Genomic DNA, 617 nt, shown 5'->3' with positions numbered 1-617 from the left:
TGGGTGCTTTTACGTGTCACCCGCACGAAAACGGCCACGCTCGAAATGGTGTCTTTTATGTGCCACCCGCACAAGCCAGTCCAGGGGCACTGGCAACGATCTCGCTCGAAAATCCTACAGGAGCCAGTCAGGCGGTACTGGCAACGGCCACGCTCAAAATGGTGCATCTCATGTGCCACCCGCACAAGAACCAGTCCAGGGGCACTGGCAACGATCTTACTTGGCTTGCCGGGTCTTCTCACGCACAGCACATTTCCAAAGGTCTCGGTCAGTAGTCATCGCCTCGGTGAGGCCCAATGTACGAAGGTCTTGCCTCACCACCTCAGCCCAGGTCTTCCTGAGTTACTAAAACAGCATATAACAGAAAGATGCACACTCTAAAAAGCAGAGCAGTAATTATTACAACAAAATTTTATATAGAGTTACCCAAGGTTTCACACACACAAAGCCAAAGCCTTGTGGACAGCTCGTCAGATTCTATATGAATACAAAATTTTAAAATATTTGTGGCAGACATGAGGAAAAGTTCAGAACTTCAGGAATATATAAAAAACGTTAATGAGAATGGTTTATTTCCCCTTAATCAGAGTGGGGAGAACCCTTTATAGACTCAGAGA

This window comes from Octopus bimaculoides, chromosome 8 (genome assembly GCF_001194135.2).
Source record: "Octopus bimaculoides isolate UCB-OBI-ISO-001 chromosome 8, ASM119413v2, whole genome shotgun sequence".
In the NCBI taxonomy this organism is placed as follows: Eukaryota; Metazoa; Mollusca; class Cephalopoda; order Octopoda; family Octopodidae; genus Octopus; species Octopus bimaculoides.
The sequence above is the reverse complement of the archived record's forward strand: the minus strand, read 5'-3'. Positions refer to the sequence as shown.